This window comes from Ambystoma mexicanum, chromosome 5p (genome assembly GCF_040938575.1).
Source record: "Ambystoma mexicanum isolate Mex_15411 chromosome 5p, UKY_AmexF1_1, whole genome shotgun sequence".
NCBI classification, from domain to species: Eukaryota; Metazoa; Chordata; class Amphibia; order Caudata; family Ambystomatidae; genus Ambystoma; species Ambystoma mexicanum.
Window position 1 is genome coordinate 1,287,077,613 of NC_090930.1, and position 19,959 is coordinate 1,287,097,571.

Sequence of the window (19,959 nt, forward strand, 5' to 3'; positions counted from 1 at the left end):
TGGGCATCATCATCAGAAGACGATTCAGTGGGCCTACTGATGATGTACTACAACAGGAGGGGATTCTCACCAGGAAACAGCACCAAACGCTGCATTGTTGGATGGTTGTTCATCATCCTCTGCCTCCTCCTCATCCGCTGCGTCATCACCTGCACAACGTCAGACAACAATATTCAATGGCCTGCCTACCCAGCTGAACATGCATATTTAAATTCAAATGCATACACATACCGAAGGGCCTACTACACATGCATCAGACATTGAAACTGGGCTTTCTGTAATGTGGAAGACACATGTGCCCAACATTCAATGCTCTATGCAATCATGTCTGTGCACATTAGGTCCTGCATGAAGCAAAAGATTGGAGGGGTAAGTGACCATACATACATACAGACATGTATGAGAGTGGAAGATCTAACAGTAGAAACATGGAGTTCTGTGCTTCATTGCTGAGCCCATTCTCCACTTCTTTCATGCATACTTGCAACATGTGGAAGTGCCAGATTTTCTCCTACTGACAAAATATTCATGCAGGGAATTGTTGCCAATATCCGCTTAACCCACTGTGCTGGATTTCCCAAGGCCAGATTTGTGGTTGTCCATGCTCACATTGATCTTTACCATGTGTGAGGAGAGTATAACATGGATATGACCAATGCACACTTGCATGACCACTGAATTGATGACAGTCAAAATGTGGAATCAACATTACATATCAAATGTCTTTTAGCTAACCAATGCAACTTCTGCCAAGTAGACCCCCTCATGGAGTTTGTCGCTGACATTGTAGCTCATCCATATCACTGCCTGCTAGGGCCAGTGAATGGATGACTCTGACATCATCCACTGCTGAGTGTAATTCTATGTTAGCCAAATTAAGTCTTGAGACTGCACTATCCACAAGTATAACACTGTGAGTGTGTGCAATGGCATGTGCCTTGCAGACCATTGGCACATATTGGTGTTTTGCAATCAGTAAAGGTGATTTCCATGAGTTCAAAGTCAACTGGAAGCATAGATTAAGCATCCACCGTCCATGATGCACAACATGTAATGGATGCAACCATGGATGCATTACTGTAATAATCGTGGAAGGGAAAGCAGGACCCTGACCATCAGTACTGCAACATTTGATTGCAAATCATGTGGTGGCAAAAGCACATATACCATACACACATGGCATTCACCTGATGTGGCAGCTTAGGTGTACATGCCTCCCATGCCAACCAACTGCTCAGTCGTGGGCCACTGGAGACCTCTTCAAATGTATTCAGCTCTTCAACATGTGGTGATCCACCACCAGTAGCCTGGGCCAAGGCCACATTTCTGCCAAGCATCTTCTTAGTTGCTTAGTGAGGTAACCCAGTGAGGTCACCCATCCTCTTGTGGACCTCTTCCACAGTGCACCTCTCCATCAAATCTGGGACCTCTTACCATAGACTCCACTGCTAGGTCACAGGAATGGTACTGACAGACAAAGGGTACAGGTCAACATGTTGTTCATTGACATAATCCATGAGTATTTGTAACTACTCATCAGTGAAGCGCTTCTTCCTTGGCGGCCCCATCTCACACACCTGTGACTGTTTCTGGGGTGCTGCCTGTGCCTGCAGGCTGGCCTATCTTAGCCCTAGTGGACCTTGGGGGTACTGGGGCAATTTAAGCCCCACCACCACGTTTTTCAGGTGGCCCCTACTTCTGGGAGAGGGCAGTCAAACCCAAACATTAGGCTCAGATGAGCAGGGTTGATGCTAGTAAGCCTAAATATATAGTGTGAGGGGTCAGGAGGTAAAAGAGATTGGTTCCATCCTGTAAAGAATCTGGAGAAACAATGTCATCCTATGTCATCTGTAGATCTAGACTATTTCCTGGGCATGTCTTGGTAGGAAATGACAGTAGGGCAGAGAAAGTTCACGCCTTTTTTTTTTTGGACCCTACATCTGCCCTCATCTTCTTCCTCTCTGTGAATCCCTCTCACTCGTGGTGCAATGCAGCAGTTACAGGAAAACGTTCTTCAGAGCCAAAAGTAAGCTGTGTTTCCCCACTTACCCCAAATATATGTGTGTCTTTGGACACTAGGAATGAGACATGCAGGGACCAGGCACATGTAAAAATGCTACTTACAGCATTACGCTGTGCAGGCAGGCCTGTCCTGCATGCGGTGTGGCCCCTACTTCTGCCCTTACCCACGCCCTCTTTGTGAATCCCTCACACTCATGGTGCAATGCAATAGTTACAGGAAAATGTTCTTCAAAGCCAAACGTAAGCTGTATTTCCCACACGTACCCGAAATATCTGTGCATCTGTGCACACTAGGAATGGGACATGCAGGGGCCAGGCACGTGTTAAAATGCTACTTACAGCATTACACAGTTCAGGCATGGCTTGTCCTGCATGCAGTGTTTCCCCTACCTCTGCCCTTATCCACGCCCTCCTTGTGAATCCCTCACACTCATGGTGCAATGCAATAGTTACAGGAAAATGTTCTTCAAAGCCAAAAATAAGCTGTGTTTACCCCACTTACCCCCAAATATATGTGCGTCTCTGCACACTAGGAATGGGACATGCAGGTACCAGGCACGTGTCAAAATGCTATTTACAGCCAAGTGTGGTGTCCTGCATGCGGTGTGGAACCTACGCACATAGGGCCATTACTATGATTTTGTCAGTACTGCCTAGTGGATCTAGTGGAGACACATGTGCCTGTTGTTCCTCCTGCCTTGTGCCATTTTGTGCCTCCTGCCATATTTTACCTCCTTACATCACCAGCTCCTGCTGCTTGACGGTGTGTCACTGGTTTCTGACTACTTGAACTGCCTTGGACTGCCTGATTTTCCTCCATATCTCGTTCTTCTGTGGGTCCCCTGGCAGGCTCTGTGATCACCTCATCTGCCATATACAGACTTCAATACATCCATACTAACATCACAGCTCCACAGTTCAGGTACAGTCAGATCCCAGGTTCACCTGACCATCCTCAGGTGTGTAATGTCTGCTACATCTACCAGCACCCCTAAGATGGTGAAGCTGAGGGTTGCCAACTTCTCTTCTGCTGAAGTTGACATCCTGGGTGAACATGTCTTGACCAATTAAAATTCCCACTTCAATCTGCAGAAGCAGCTTGGGCTTGTGGATATCAAAGCATCTGGAAGGACATCACAGCTTCCATCAACATGGAGTGGGTGGTAGTCAATACTGTGGAAAATGCCAAGATGTGCTGGGACAACCTGGGGATCCAGAGGCAGGCTAAGGCAAAGGCGGCCCTTGAGGATGGGGCTTCTGTGGAGTTTACAGTCTGCAGGCAGCCGTCGAGTGACACTGCTTCACCTCCGGATCCCAGAGAGAATCAACCCAGTGCTTCATATCCAGGTCCTTGATCTGCAGGCAAATATCCAAGCTTCTGCTAATTTTGTTTGTTTGATTGTTTGTTTGGGCATTTATATAGCGCTACAATCCCTTAGGTATCTGAGCGCTGCTTATTTCCCACGGTGTGTGGTGCTCATTTATTGACTTCAGAAGGATGAATGGCTGAGTTTGGCCCTCCGGGGATTTGAACCTGCGCCAGCAGGCTCTGCACGGATGTCAAAGAGAGTGATCTACTCGCTGTGCTATCTGACCGGCTAGTTCTCACAGGTTGAACAGTACCACATATTTAGAATGTCCTGATGAGTATGCATGAATTGAGGAAGTCAGTGCTTTTCTTGGCATGTGTGCTACACAACTCATAACTATCATGCAGCCTCATGAAGAAATTGGAAGTATGTCATGGCACACATCTATTAAGCAAAAAGGGGTAGGAGTGAGGTCTGGCAGCTTTGGGTGAAAAGGACAGGGACACAACACATAAAGAGATTTTGAGGCCATGTAGTGTACATTCATACACACCGCCTCTATGGGTTGTTCAATTAGGGAATGATGATTGCATCATATCCACTCAGCGGGTGGAACTGACACATATGTTTGTTTGTCTGGTCATGGCGGTTCAGTGCATTTGACAATCTGGTTCACCATCTCGACCAGTCTGCCACTGAATGAGGGCGCATACATGGTATGTCATCATAACAGTTTTTCTTGTTATGTCCGACAGCCTTGCTGCTTGATCCTCAACAACGTGTGCATGTACGTGTTGCATACATTCATGTTGTACAGTCAGGGGTGCATGTAGCAAGATGTGGTTGGATGGAGATGTGACTATGATGACACAGACACAGGGGCCAGATGCCCTTTCCATGGCCCTAACTGCAGAATACACTTGTGTCACTGTTTCATTGCTATTGGATTGCCAAAAGAGCTGTTGTCATCTGTATTTGGGCACATGGCAATGTGCAATGTTCACATATCATGTCTCATTATTGTAACTTGTCATTTCACTTTCACCTGTGAGACTGGATTCATTCAGATTTCCAAGCATGGGGCTGTGTGTGTGAGGCAGTTGCTTTTTTGCTTAAGAAGACTGCATGCTTCTAATGCAATTAGGGAAGTACACGTGTATTGGCACTGATAATTGATTCAGGTGTTGTATCTTCCCTTTTCCACAGTGGTGGTGGCTGAAAAAGAGGGGACACCATGTGATGTGGAACCATATGTCAAGTCCAAGGCCTTGAGATGCCAACGCAGACCCCAGGCACGCCCAATTAACTCCATGCCTCAGAGGGCCATGTGCCTGGGGCAGCATCAACTTCTGATAGCACTGATGCTGAGGTGTCCTCCATGATGATGGGATCCAGGGGCCCCTCCTCTGAAGCAGTGCCATCAGAAGTTGATGTTCCACCAGGTACATAGTTCTCCGAAGCGCTGGACAGGGGTCTCAAGGCATGGCGTCCTCACTCGAGGTGTCAGGGTTGATGGAGTTGGAGGTGAAGTAGGCCATTGTAGGCCTTCCCACAGTGTCAGTTGGGGATACTGAGGGGGATGTGCAAGCTGCACATCTCACCCTAGAACAGCAGGTTCAGTAGTTCAGCATTCGAAGGTCAGCACATCCTCCTGTCCCAGGGCCATATGGTGCAGCACTGCCCACCTTGGCTGGTGCAGCACTGCCCACCTTGGCTGGTGCCTCCACCCAGAGAAATCCTGCTCTTCCGGACGATGAGGCCATTCATGTTGGAGTGCTGCCACTGGGGTGAGTGGCTTGGGATGGCAGCTGTCTCTCCATGATGCAGTTCATGGAACTCCTAAGCTGCTTGTCCAGCATCATGGTCAGATTTGCCACCTCTTGTCACAATTGGCAAAGGCACTACTTGGCTGTGGCCTCTCTGGTCAGGCCACAGCAATTCCTCCCTCCTCCTCTTCCTCATCTATTCCCCTGTCAACCTCAACTAAGGACTACATTTTGGCAAACAGCATGGTCTACTGTGCTTCTGTCCCGCTATTGTAGAGTCTGGATGTGCCTTTGTGGTGGAAGTGAGTACACGGGCAGATTAGGTGGTCACAGATCATGCCCAGGAACCAACAGGGGAACAGGCTGTGGAGGAATTCCAGGAAAGTGATTGGATTGCAGTGCAGGTGCAGTACTCTGCCTAAGAAGACAGTCATCCAATTGGAGGGAGTATCTGTACCAGGGAGACATTGCGAGGCAGCAGGAGATGTTGTTGCCGAGTAGACAAATCCTTGGTAGGATAGTTGCCAGGAGGAGGTAACAGGGAACACACATTCAGCAAGTGAGGCATAAGTCAAGACGATGGTTGCATGCCTCGGTGCCTTCGCAGGTGGAATTTCTGAGACAGCAGGATGAGTAGAGGCAGCAGGTACATGATGCAGCAATTGCAAGGCCATGGCCTGGGCCGAAGCTGCAGAGAGGTTGGTGCAGGTGTGGGTTGCTGTTCTGGAGGAGTATTGCAGAGTAGCAGAGGAGATATATTGAGCGAGGCCCTGCTAGAGCTTTATAAAACAACAGAAGCCTGCCTGCATTTCCAGATATGATCATGAGCTAGCCTGCTAACTAATGTACATAGTTCTGCAGTAGTAGGTTTCATTTTATTCTACTCATTTTGGTGAATTTGATGTTTGTTTTGATCCATATTTGTACATATGTCTTCATTAATGCATCACTATTTTATTATTCAATTGAACAGTTTGCTGTCTCCTTGTGCCATGTGCAGCATATCCTGGCTTGCTGTTGCATGTACTTCTTTGGGCATGTGGACCTTTGGTTATCACATTATCTCCAACTGAGTATTATCCTATCACTGTCAGGGGGTTTTAGGGCACATATTTTGTGGCTTATTGGCTCATAATTGTAGAGGCCTATTTGCAGGGGCGCATGCGTGCAAGCTTTAAATGAGTATAATGTTTAACATGACGTCTTCATGGCCAATGTATGTATCTGGACTATGGTTGATGTAGGGAGATGACATGTTGAGAGTAGGACGAGTTTCAAGTGTTTAGGCAAAACATCTGTTGCTAAGCACCTTCCATTATTTGCCGTACATGGGTTTCACCAGTAGGAAAGGGGGCATACAAAGGTGTGGGTAACAAGCTACTGTTGACTGATGCCATTTATGGTGCAGGGGCATTGCATGATTGCTTTCGATGTATCAGTGGTTGAGTGTGCTTTGAATTGTGTGTCTACTGCTGGCAATGTGGGTAGATATTTTGTGATAAGAGTTATTTTTATGAAGATGTTTATGAGTCTCTTATTGAGGATGGGTACATATTTGTTTAGGTGTTTGGCCAGATTCTCCAGTGCTGGGATAATTGAGGAATCTGGAGACAGCTCATTCACCTCTGCCCATTCACTTCTCCAGATTGCTATTTGTTTTACACAGTGTTCCTTTATGCTTCCACAGTGGTTCAGTTGGCCCTTTGGTACTTGCTTGTCCATGTAGATTTACTCACACTTCGGCATAAGATATAGATTATTAGCATTGTGGATGATACAAATTAATGTTGGATCCCTTTGACTCAATGGGCTCCTAACCTCACATGAGGACTACACCACCTGAAGGGCAAATTACCAGGAGTAGCAGCATGAACCATGTGGTTGGCAGCTGTGCAGCTGATTATGATCCATGGGTGAGCCATGGAAGAGCTGACTCTTCTTGAACCACCAGCACTGATCCCAAGTGATCAAGTTGGAGGAGGATATCTGCCAGGTGTAGTTCATGGAACAAAGAGGCCAGAAGAGTGTGGGAAGGTAAGTGCTCAACACTAAACTGGGCCATGGGTGAGCAAGGTGTATAGCTGGCAAGTACTGTGAGGAAGAGTAGTGGGCATAGAGTGATAAGAATTTTGGGGGCAAATTGGTGGAGTCACTGTGATGAGGACTTGTGGTTGCTGCCTTGATGTACAATTGGGGGTGCAGATTGATGGAGACACTGGGACAAGGACTTGTGTATGCTGCCTTATTGTAGAATTGGCAGGGCACGAATTTGTGGAAGTACTGGGAGGAGGACTTGCCAGACACAGAAAAGAAGTGGAAGTAATGGGGACTGCTGGAAAGTAATTTTTGATTACTTCTTTCCCATGTGTCCGGCCAATGTCACACTTCACATTGTGGCACAGAGTACTTTGACAGCTGTATGTTCTTTTGCACTAGGGGCGTGTTGACGGAGCTCCGGGCGATACTTATTTTCTTTACGCCTCAGGTTTCTGCACTCACATCATTCTATGAATCAGCTCCCAGCTCAGTAAATTTGGGCTGCGTGATGTCCGTGCTCGAACTAAGTACTTTGCATGGACGTAGCATTTTTTCTGTAAATGATGGCCTTCGTGTTTGATTGGCAGCAGAGGACATCAGTTGTGACAAAGGCACACACAGTGTTCACCTTTCAGCAACCTTAATGGCAGATGCATTCACACGGAAGTAACAAAGGACACATCACTAATGGGCGTGTAATTCAAACCCATTTGTCATCTATCACCATCATTACCAATACATTTATACAATTGTCATGACACAAACCCAAAACATGTAACATGTGCAGTCCTAAGTGTATTGCATTGTTTTGTCGACACCAGTTTTTCCAATGTAATTTTTAATTAAAAACGTGCATCAAAAAAACTAATTGAAATATATGGGGCGGTGTATAAGGTTAAAAGGGACGGGTGCGGCTGGGGTAACAGTATATGGAAAGTGGGGATATGAGGAGACCCCCCAACATTTTTTTAAGAAATCTTTCATTAAAAAAATAATCGAAAAACTGGTGTCGGCAAAGTAACATAGAACCGTCTGAAGACCTGAACTTTTCAGTAAAAAAAATGCTTACTTTATGGAATTCATTAAATTAGGTAATTTCAATGTTTTGGAAAATAGTCTTCCCCTGCCTGGGTTTATTTGTATTCTAAGTATTGAATTTGGAAAAGTGTGGTTCCATTCGGGAAGTCATGAAAATGGGCACATTTGCGTTTTTATTTTTGAATCCCTGTGAGACCGTCGGCTCAGATTCTCGCTAAACATTTCAGTCAGCCTTTCGCTTCCTAGGCTTTTCCCTGAAGGTTAGAGCTTAAAATTTCCAAATCAATTTGTTGTCCTCACAAGCCACCCTGAGTCCCCGTGGGTTTCGGCTTAAGTGAAGCTCGTCATGTGATACCTAACAAAAGGTTTTTGAAAAATAAATGATGTAAAATGTGCTTTCAATGAACGTATGTTCTAACCTTCAGCAGACAGTTGCTGCTAGGTGCAGAGGCTCACTGGAGATTACTAGCACAGAAGGCTCAGATAGGTTTTGTGATGGAAAACCATTCAACTTGTGACTCCACCTGACAGGTCTCTCAGGAGCATATCCCAGAAAAAAGCTAACATCTCAGTACCCAAGAAAACTTCACATGGGTCTTGAATGAGGACTTTTTAAGTTAGTGCGTGCCCTACTGTAAATCCTTGTGCGGGTTCAGTGTTGCTTCCAACTATATGTTAAACTAATTTACAGGCATGCATTTGTTTCATTGATGTGTTTTGCAAAGTTTGAGCTGATTGAAAGTGCTGGAGAAATTAACACTGCTTTCGAGGGTCTGATTTTTAATTGTCAAAGATTTGCGCTGATGCATAGAGGGGTTCCATGTGAGCATCTTTGACATGCACCTGCTTCCTCATACCTGATTCACAAAGCTTCAACTGGAAGAAAATCAAATGTGGAGGTACCTGGAGAGTCTTTAAGATGTTCACGTGCACATGTGATTTGAAATGATTTGCTCAAGGTCATCCCGGAAATGCACCGGGCAGTTCCAGAATTGCTCCAATGTCTTGTGAATCATGTACCAGCTCGCAGGGATATTTCAGTTGCTCGCAGGCATTCCCCAGTGCAAATCTCTGCAAAGCAGGCCCTACATGCCAGTACTAATGAGAGCTGGAGTGCTAGGATATAGGCCTGCTTACCAAGCATTTTTCAATGGGATTGACCCATTCTATAATGCTTTTGTAAATCAGGCCCCATGTCCTTTTTCAAGAGTGATTTAGTTCCAAATAGCTAATGCATAAAAAAGCATGCTTCTAGTGTCAATGTTTTGAGATATTTTGAACCCGTTTGTCATGCCGGACACCAAGACACATCTACGCCCGATATATTCTTGTATTCTTATCGCTAGATAATGCTACAGAATGAGTTTCTGGCGAATACCAAATCTGGTCACATTGCAATGTTGTATATTAAAGGGACTAAGTTGTTTTCTATCACAAAATAATCTTACCCACTGAGTTAAAACATGTTTCAACGGTGTTATGTCGCTATCATGTCAAATCACTTTAAGCCTACTCTAATGTGATTACTAGAAGGGATATGCAACCGATATGTGTATTGATGTATATATTTAATTAAGACAATGTATGATATGATAATGATAATGATATGATATGATATGGCCTTTATAACGCGCCTATACACCAGTGTTTCGAGGCGCGACGAGGCAAGGGAGGGCAAACAGGGGGAAGACAGACAACGATCTTACGAGGCCAGGTGTCATTCAGATCGCGTATACAGTAGCCACTTCTGAGTGCATTGAGGAGGGGGAGGGGTATAGTCATCAAAATGATTAGACAGAAGGAGAGTTGATGAGGTAGATACAGACAGACCACTACACTAGATACTGATTGTACACTCCTGGTGCCTGCTGTGGACTACGTAAGGAATAACATATGTAGAGGTGATCTTTTCCAGTCTGTAATGGGCTCTACACCAGGTTAAAGATCTGAGTAAAGGGCAGGCCTTGAACCAAGTCTTTGGCAGTATTATCACTCCAGAACGCCAGCTTCCACATGTATAATATCTATTTTTGCTCTGTCATATTGTTAGTAATAATAATAGATTTGTTTGTTTAAGAGGAGAAATTGTCAACGCAGTATTCATGCCCTTTCTCAAGTTAAAATAAAACTACAAAGATAAATGCTAAATGGAAATTATTGAAGGGAACTTACATATAGTTTCTTCTACAGCTTTATGAGTGAACATCGAGTTATTTGTCTAAAGAGGTAAGGATAGGAAATTTGGAGGAATTTGTTGGGGGGGGAGTTTGACCCGGAAGACTAACTGGGGAGGAGGTCCAGGATACCAATAAGTGGAGGAGTGGGGTGAAGGATGGAGACAACATTTTGGTGACATGATGAGAATTGTATCTAGCTCATCCGGTTGACAGAATTGTGGCACCATACCAAAAAATAAGGTTCATATTTTGAGGCCTATGGTTGGCTACGATATGCTTTGGTGACACAACCCTGCGCTAATCATTTAAATAGTTAATGGAGAGCCCAGGTATTTGGGAGTCTACATTTAGTTTGGGAACATGTAGGTGAAATGGTGAGCTTACAGGGCTTCCTAAATTGTAGGGGTTCTTCCTTGAGCCTCATATCCTGTAGTGGATTGCCCACCATTTCAGAACAATGGGCCTCATTACAAGGTATGCCGGTAGCCATGCCGCTATTTGCGGCATGGCTGCCGGCAAAACCGCATCCGTGTCCGTGTCCTCGGAATGAGGACTTACCGGACCATTCCGAGTTTGGATGGCCCGGTAATTCCTCACTCGAGGACACGGACACGGTTCATCCCCATTCCCATTTCAGCCCCCATAGGGCTGAATGGGAATGGGAGAGGGAGTAAACAACGGGCCATAACGAGATGGCCCGTTGTTTGCTCCCTCTTCCCCTCGCGGGACCCAGTATGCACGCCTGGCGTGCTTAACGTGTCCTGCGAGGGGACCTCGTAATGTGGCGGAACGGGTTGAACGGCGCCGCAGCCTTTTACGGCGCCGTTTAACCCGTTCCGCCAGGGTCGTAATGAAGCCCAATGTGTTTTAGAAGTCTACCTCAGTGACAAACCTTATTGATTTCTAGGTGAGGGGAAATGTGAGTGTAAAAGAGACAAGCAAATAACATGTTTGGTCAATGTGTTTGGTCGAAAAGAAATTAAAATGTGAGTACAAGTTAAGGATTAGTTGTGATTATTTTCGCTAAAAAGAAAACTATGTAGACATTAACACATTTAAGAGAAATGTGTTTTTCTTTGCACACTCGCATTAGCTTTATCTGTCTAGCTGTATTTAAACGTTTTTAAGGATCCCTCCTGGTAGGAATATGAGCATGTTTGCTAATGTGTCTAAATACTAGCCAACATTTCACTGATGTCTTAAACACTGGCAATGATACAGTGATTATGCCAAGCAGTCAGCCATCGTGTGTATGCCAAGAATGTAATAGCAAGCTCACCTCGCAGTTACTTTGTTGTTGCTGCCATTGTGCAGATCATTAATGCAAAACACATCTACTGCATTGCCTTCCCCTTGTTATAAGATATTCCCCTCGTTCTGGATGAAAACATTGTATTCTTTCATTGTGTTTAATTTCAGATTTCAGATTTAACAATATTGGACCAATGTTGCTTTAACATGTTTTATATTTGTATTCTTTGTGTTGGTTAGTTAAATATTTTTTAATATTATCTTGTTTTTTAAGTGCTGTTTTTCTTGTATACTAGTGTGCCAGGTTGCATTACGAAGGAGGGACCAGTCAGACTTATATACTTTTCAATAACTCTTTATACTGGGGATTTCTTAACATCCAACACTAACTTCAATGCGGTTCAGTCTGTTCTTCAGATCTTGTATTTTCCTTGCAGAATCTGCAGGTTGCTCTCTTCTCTAACTGTCCAGGTGTATTCCTGTACATTCCAACGTCCTGCTCTGTCGGTGTCTGCTGGCAAATTAACAATCTTAGTCTTGGGTGCTCCTTCTTTCATCTCCACTACTCCCTCCTGATTGGTTGCCCTATGGTTGTCTTAACTACCAATCCTGGCTTTGGGACTATCCCCACTCTGCCTGGTTTTGGTTTGCTCTGGATTCCCTCCACTCGACGCTCCTTCCTTCTCTGGCTTTCGTCTTCATGGCTCCTCGGGTACTCTGTGGTAAGGCTGCATCCACGTTTAATCTGTCCTTAGAGAGGGGCGTATTCCCTTTCCTTCCGGCTAGCGAAGGCCTGCTGCAAGGGGATGACTGCCCTCTGATTGCTCTGTCTGGGGCAGGGTCAACTCAACCTTTCTCATGCCGTCATGTTCACCTCTCCCCCAGTGGCTTCTGTTTTATCTGGGTGATCCATATGAGTTCCTTCTGTCTCGTTGCAGGGCTCCCATACTCGATGCGTCTACGGATATCACAGAGTTGACTACCCTCTGCCTCCCTGCACACAGGCTGGATCAGTCTCAGGGACCCGCTCCCTAGTGTGAGCTGTCTTCTGGGCTGCCACCTCGGATCCTTTGATGTCCTGATGTGGGGCTTGGGCTAAGGCAGGCGTTGGCCTTGGGGTTCCCCCTGGGATTTCTCACAACTAGCTTCACCCAATGTATCATATGCTGATCTAGTGCCTCTGTCTCTCTCCATCTCTCTCCTTTGTTTAAACACTTTGTCTCTCTCTCTCTCTCTCTCTCTCTCTCTCTCAATTGAGCTAACATTGTAAAGTAGCTCTTTTAAAATGCTGAAATTGCCATTTCTTATGAGTGTCGTGATAGTAAGGGTGCCCTTGTCTTCTAAGCAAAACGCATTGTCAAAACTTAGAATAACTATATGAATTATTGTTTTTAGAAGGTTGTCATTCGACAGGCTGGTACAGTCCTAGTGTACTCGTTCAAACCTTTATATTTGACTAATAATAGGTAGGTATACTGGGTGTGTAGGCGTTGAATCCCGAAGTAACTAGTGGACTCTAGGCTGAGTGCAGATTTACTGGTTCAACGCACTCATCCTAACAATAAAATGTGTCTAACGTGGAACTTTATTCACTGGTTCTGACAGCCTCGATATTTGGAGGTGACATCAGTCACTCCATTAGGGTGCCTGGGCTCTCCAGAGAACATGTTTCCTTTCTCTGTGTGGGGGTTTTGCTCGATCCCTTGTTAAAGATGTTTGTGCACATGCTCAGATTTCAATGCACAGACATGCTAGAATCATGTATGAAGGGCATTCGGGGGAGCCCCTCAAAGGTCAGTGCTACCCCATCTCATTACCACTATATTTCTTTTATTGTTTATGTCCCTCTCACCCTCACCATCTCTCCTTTCCTACTGAAATCCTGACCACCAACATCATAATGCTGCTCGTTGACAATTGCTGGAGTGCCATTTGCTCTCCTCTCTTTACTCCTGTCGGCAATGCATAGAGACAGGTTCCATGTCTTAAAATCACGGCACAAATGGCAGTGTATACAAAATATTGTGGCAAAAATGCAGTGGTTTTGCCGGCACAATCATGTAAAGGATGCGGGGGACACACCCACAACCCCCGGGCCCATTATACCATTTAAGGGGAGTGGGGTACACCCCCGCAACCCCTGCTCCCCTTAAATGGTATAATGGGGTACACCTTTACTGGGTCAAACCACAGCATTCTTGCCACAATTTTTTTACCGCCAGCATTTTTGCCACAATTTTATTACCTGATACCTAGAGACGGGCCTCGGTGGAATGATGGCTACACCTAGAGCTAAAGGTCCTAGAAAAGAAACACGTTAAACAGGTAGATTATCAACAAATGTTCTATTGCCTTGTGTATTGTTACTTTTAATTACATGTATTGAACAAGAAGATGACCGCTTTGGTCAGAAATGCTGAACATAATGACGAAAGTAGACAGTGGCGCAATCCTTTTGAAGGTTGCGCTACAAACATTCTGAGTGTTAGTTGAGCAGGTAAAGATCTAGGTGGGTGAGGGGGAAGATTCTAATGAGAACCTGGAAGGGGACAGCACAGACTGGCAACATTTGTTATACAAAATATATTTAGAGAATCTGATATCATCATAATAATCTTCATTCAGGAAATAAACGCCTTCAAATAATCATTAGAGAACAAATTACAGCATTGCATAACGTATTTCAATTGGTATCAGAAAAAGTCTCTCAGCCTAAAACATTAATTCATGATACAGAAATTCAATCAATTATACAATTATACCTAAAATACATATTGCTGTTGTTCACAGTCCAATGCACCATTTTCCTATGATCAGCTGATCCTGATTATTCCTGATCCTGAGTAACATTGGTAGTAAATGCACCAGACTCCAACATACTGGATAATCACTAGCATCAGGTAGTTATAGGCCACTTTTCACTGCCAAAATCTTAGGGTGCTTGGGGGGGGGGGTGTCAGGTGTCTTTGCCGGGGAAAATAATACCAAGGGCAGAAAAACAAGACATACATGCTTGTTTCCAGAGAGATGCTGTCGCATAGGCATGTTGTGTCCTTGGTATAATTCAATGGCATTCTACTTACTTCAAATGCGAGCTGGATGAAGCTTAAATGCATTATTAGTTTCTATTCCTCAACGTTATATATACACATAAAATAAGATCCATCTGTACAAATAGTATGCATGGAAGGGAGATAGGCTAACACCATTGCTTTTCCATCCTTAGACCCTGCTGCCTGCCTTTCCAGGTTTTTCTTCTGTTTACTTGGTAGAGCAACAAGGGTGTTGTTCAACAGGTTAGAGAACCCCTCGATCAATCAATAAATTCTATAGATATTGTATCCATTTTTATTTTGGGTGGTTTTCTAAATTCAACGTATCCTTTAATATGATTCTATTCAGGATGTCCTTATCATTCCGGCAAATGGACAGCCAAAGAAAGAGGTGGCTGAGACTCAGTTGGTCCTTTAGTGGGGATAGACCACTTTCATAATATAAGAGTTTAATAGCTGTTCCTGGAGTAACACCCAATAGCATATGCAGGAATTTCTTCCCTGTTATGGCAATATTCAAAAGGTCAGAATCACCCCACACACCACAACCATATTTGATAATGACATAGAGTTTGATAGATGTACAGTATGCACAAAAAGGGAGAGCAGGCGATCAAGGTGGGAGCAACGTGCTGTGCTAGGGAGGGGTCTTCTTTGAGTGAGAGGGTATAGAGTTTAAGTCCAAATTTGAAAGCTGGGATATTAGCGATCATTTTGCTATTGGGGCAAGAGGGCCAAGAAGTGAAAAGGAGTAGAAGTGAGAGGGAGCAGGGAAAAAAGAGATTGAATTGGGGTCTGAGGTGTGGGTGTGGAGTACCAGGTGACAGACTTAACCGGATACATGTGGGGGTTCCGACATAAGCTGACAGAAGTAATTTAACAAACAGAGTCCCGTTACACGAAAGACAGGGAAAAACTGCAATCACAGGATCAAAGCAGGTGAATGAACAATCAAGCTCGAGGCAAAGTTATGATGGTCAAAACAACAGTGTATGTTTAGTGCCAATGGTTTGCTCTCCCATAAACGGTTATGATTTTTCAGGCCTTGAGGCTCGATTAACAGAACGCCTAAAAGCTGACTTCGAAGCAATGAAGAGCAAATTAGCGGAAAGTTTCATAGCAACCAATAAGTCTAAAGACAGACATTCATGTGCCGAATCTCTGCAAAACAACGCGAAGATTAACAATCCTCCAATTTCACAAACTAGCCCAGATTTACACGAACAATTAGGGTTTCATGCACCTAAAATGGACAATTCAGTGGTCAGAAACCTAACTCATGTCACTCCTGGCAATATGCCAAAAGACAAAATGTCAGTCTTCTGAGAAGGAAGACATGGCCAGAGGAAAACAACGCAGCCGATGGTAAGTTGTTCAACACCAGTACCAGAGATCTCTTTAGTCACTGCTAGTCCATCGCCGCAGAAGGCCTCAGGAGTGCCAAAACGAGACGGAAGAGACCTGGCAAGAGAGATTAGTGGCACTAAACAAAACGAATTGGAAAATGAGAAGTCATTCAAAACCAACTTGTCAACTGCAGCTGCAATACAAATTCATAATAATGTATTGGCCGCAAAGTCCTTAGCACTAATTCCGTTCGTTAAACTGTACAAATCACTTCATGAGGAACTGCAAAACAATAGCGCACAAATTGGTTACTTAAACGAAAAAATCATCAAAATGGAATGTGCAAACGCATTATTTAAACAAATCTACGAAAACGAAGTTTCCAAAACGATGTCCTGGCAAATTGAGCTAAGTGAATACATCAATAAAGATCACTTCTATAAAAATTCCTTTTTAGAAATTTTGAGAAGTAGCTCAATGCAAGGGCGATTGGACTTAAACAGCATGTCCTTAAACCCCAGGTGTCTGCAGGGACTCAATAAAAACTCTAAAACACAGGTTGCAGAAGGACACAATGGTGGAAAAACAGCTATATTACTTGTAAGTGACGAAGCTATAGCTATTTCGAGCCAACTCATTGAGACACAAGGTCAAAGTCAAATCGAGAATATAATTCTGCCAACTGGAGCAAATTTGAACGGACAGGCGGTGGACAATGACATGCCACCGGCCGATTCAAACGATTCTGAGGCTGTTCTTTATCCAAGTAAACCAAAAAACGTGATAACCGGTGAAGAAAACGTTGAAAAAACATTGGAAAAACCACACTGCTCGACTCATAAATTAATTTACGGTATTTTTGGTGGTGCTGCAAAAAACATTGTAAATGATGCCAAAACCGGTCAACTAACGACTGACAAGCACCGCCCGGCAAGAAAAAAAACAGAGAAAAAGAAAAATTTGGCAGTTGCAAAAAAACAAACAAGCGGTTCGCGAAGGTTTATATGAAACTTGCCAACCCCAGTGAAACAAAGTCTCTTTGTAAGAGATAAACAAGAACAACATAAAGGCTTGGAAACAGAAAAAGCCCTTATGAAAATCGCTGGAGTATTAGTCAAATCAGACACAAAAAATCCTAAAAAAAGAATGAGATTGGACTCAGACAACGCCTCCATCCAAATAGTAATATCTTTGGTGGATCTTTGCAATCTGTCAACCTACTCTGATGACTTTGGAGAAGAAAAGTTGTCAGAATTCCAAGAAATGGATGAAACGAGTGAGTTAACTACAAAGGAATCAAATGAAAGCGTCGCAAAACAATCTTTAACACAATCAAAGGCAAAATTCATTAAAAAATAAAATGACTTGCAAAAACAGAAGTATACCACAGGAAAGCAGCAATGCGAAACTGAAAATAAAGAAGGTCTCAAGTGGGAAATAGCGACGAAACATCATGTGACATTAAATCCAAACCTCACTCGAGCACAATCCCAGAATAAATCACATGCAGCGGAAAAGTACAAACTGACTGAAACAAAAACACAGCACGGAAAAATACGGATTGAAAACATATTTCATGAGGAAAATGACGTAAACTTAAACAGACGCAACGTAATTTGCCTACAGCATTCAGTGCCTATACTAAGAACAGTGATGACAAAAGACATTGGAATAGTGGAGTATGTCTCAGAAGAACGTGCAGACCAAGTCTTACTCCACATAAATTCAAAAGCAGTACGTAAAACCATCATGGCTGCAAAAGAAGAACTATTGTTTTTGGGTTTTGAGATTTCGGAAGAAGACCAACTAATCATAAAAAGTCCTAGAGGCCGAAATAAAAAAAATAAATGCAAAAGAATCTCTTGAACAGAGCCGAGATAATTTAAGGAATCAGCTAAAAACTGGTCGGTCCCCTCAATTGGAAACAAGTAACATGGAAACAAGAAAGAGAAAACACTAGCTAGGCAACCACAACCAAGAAGGCCTCGTCACACTAATATCATGGAATACGAGAGGCTTCCAACACCTATTCAAAGACTTCCCAGTAGACCTGACTGAAAACTTCCTAATTTGCTTACAAGAGACATGGCTTCGGATTCCACCTGTAAAAGATGGGTACCTGACATTGCTAAATCCAGCAGAGAAAAATGTTCTGGGTCGCCCCTACTCAGGTCTAATCACCATGGTGAAAAACAGTACCACTTGGGAAGTATGTGGAAAAGAAAATCCAAACAGCTTTGTTCAGACAACTCTGATGCAAATTTAAATGGAAATTTGAATAAAATTCAATACTTGTTATTAATTAACTTGTACTGGAATCCAGCGAAGATTTCAACTGAGAAGTTTATTTTATCAATAACAAACATAATTGATAAAAACCAAAAGAAATATCATGAACTATCGATTATCATATGTGGTGACATGAACCTAACATGGTTCAATGACGAGATGAAACCCCTATCATCAACAACAAAGGAAACACAGAACACCACTGCAAGGAGAGTTTGATGGACAAATGAAATGGACGCAAGGAACTGCGACATGGTCAACGGACAAGTAAATGGGGATATGCCTCCTAACTTCACCTGGTGAAATTTTGGCCATGAAAAGATCCTGGACTATATCTGGACATCAAAACACCTATGGAATACGATCCAGAAGTTCCGAATTGTCCAGACAGAACAAAGTGATCATGATATCCTAGAAATGTCATGACCGTTGAGCCAAAAATCAGTGGTAGTAACCTGTAGCCAAGCAGTGGAAGTAAACCAAGGGCGAAATCGGCTACGCCTAAAAGAGAAACAAATAAGAGGTCTAACAGAGGAGTATCGATCCTTATCCAACAAAACACCAAACAAGATAAATTATGTTGCCCTATTGCCCTATCAAAAAACGTGTGACTCAAGGAACTTAAACAACAGGAAAACACACAGACATGAATGGAGCCGACTCGTAAAAGATCAGAAGAAACTGCTCAACAAAGACATTAGAGAGATAAAATGAAATCGAGTGGAGAACTCTGCATTATATATCAAACAACGGCGACAAAAATACCGTAATTGGCATAAATCATTTTCCTGCATGAGAGATCAAGAACGCGGAGAGACAATGCTAGCTTTAATTAAATCTAACAACTCTAGAGAGATCTGGCGCATTTTAAACAACGATAATGCCAATCAAACAGATATGTGAGCAAACTGAGTCTCCGAGGGAGCCTGGCAAAACCATTTTGAAGGCGTTTTTAAGCAAACCCATCCCGGGTTAACTAAAGAATTGAACACAGACATAAAGCGATGGGAAACATCGGAAACCGCAGATAACATACAAAAAGCAATCGCGAAGTTAAGAAATTCAGGGACGCAGGGCCTGATGGCATTACTAATGTGATGCTAAAAGAACATAAAAATGAATGGTCAATCTTCATTGCCTTGTTGTTTGACAAAATCGCCAAACAAAAATCACTACCAGAATCCTGGACCGAGGCGATCGTAGTACCCGTCTTCAAGAAGGGCGATCGGGCCGATCCTGCCAACTACAAGCCGATCGCCCTCCTCGATACAATCGGAAAAATAATGGCGACCTTCCTTCAACAAAAATTAACAAAGTGGGCAAACATCAAAGGATTTTCCGATTGTCGGCAGACAGGCTTTACGAAAGGTGTAGGGACGGAAATTAATCAGACAATAATGAATCTGTTGAAATTGGATGCCTTAATGAAGCGTTCAAATTTATTCCTAGCCTTTGTGGACATGCAACAGGCTTTTGATACAGTAACTCGAGAACTATTATGGAGGAAACTTAGAAACTGGAGCTGCCCAGAAAACATTTTACAACCAATAATGGCCTTCCACGCCAAAACATTGATTTGTGTAAGGTTAAACGGAAATGGAGAGCTAACTGATGAGATAGAAACTACCAAAGGGGTAAAACAAGGTTGTCCCTTAGCTGCAGTCTTGTT